The sequence below is a fragment of the Chrysochloris asiatica genome, unplaced genomic scaffold (assembly GCF_000296735.1).
Source record: "Chrysochloris asiatica unplaced genomic scaffold, ChrAsi1.0 scaffold00073, whole genome shotgun sequence".
In the NCBI taxonomy this organism is placed as follows: domain Eukaryota; kingdom Metazoa; phylum Chordata; class Mammalia; order Afrosoricida; family Chrysochloridae; genus Chrysochloris; species Chrysochloris asiatica.
The window spans coordinates 12010073-12011186 of NW_006408591.1; positions in this window are offsets into that span (position 1 = coordinate 12010073).

Consider the following 1114-nt stretch of genomic DNA (forward strand, 5'->3'; position numbering starts at 1 on the left):
TTGGCAGCCCATGGCACTTTTAATGTTCTCCTCGAACACCATAATTCAAAGGCATCAATTCTTCTATAGTCTTCCTTATTTACTGTCCAGTTTTCACATGCATATGAGGTTATTGAAAACACCATGGCTTGGGTCAGGTACATCTACTCCTCTAGCTGACATCTTTGCACTTCAACACTTTAAAAAGGTCTTGTACAGCAGATTTGCCTAATGAAATATGTCATTTGATTTCTTGACTGCTGCTTCCATGAGTGTTGATAGTTGATCTAAGAAGAATGAAATCTTTGACAACTTCAATCTTTTCTCCTTTGATAAGAATGTTGTTTGTTGGTCCAGTGGTGAAGATTTTTGTTTTCTTGACATTGAGATGTAATCCATACCAAAGGGTGTGCTCTTTGATCTTCATCAATAAATGTTTTAAGTCCTCTTCACTTTCAGCAAGCAAGGTTGTATAATCTGTATATGACAGGTTGTTAATGAGTCTTCCTGTAATCCTGATGCCATGTTTTTCTTCGTAGAACTGAGCTTCTCAGATTATTTGCTCAGCATACAGGTTAAATAAATATGGTGAAAGAACACAACCTTGTCGCATACTGTTCTTAATTTTAAACCATTCAGTTTTTCCATGTTCTGTTCGAACAACTGACTCTTTGTCCAGGTACAGATTCCTCACGAGCACAATTAAGTGTTCCAGAATACACATACTTTGCAATGTTTTCCATAGCTTGTCATTATCCACACAATCGAAAGCCTTTGTGTAGTCAATAAAGCACAGGTAAACAAACATCTTTCTGATATTCTTTGCTTTCAGCCAAGATCCATCGGACATCAGCAATGATATCTCTCATTCCATGGCCTCTTCTGAATCCAGCTTGAACCTCTGGAAGTTCTCTGTTTATGTATGATTGTAGCCGTTTCTGTATTACCTTTAGCAAAACTTTACTCACTTGAGATATCAAAGAGATTGTCTGATGATTTCCACATTATGTTGGGTCACCTCTCTTTGGAATGGGCCCAAATACAGATCTCTTCCAATCAGTCAGCCAGATAGTTGTCTTCCAAATTTCTTGAGTGCCTCCTGTGCTGCCTCACTTTCTTGAAAGATTTCAATTTT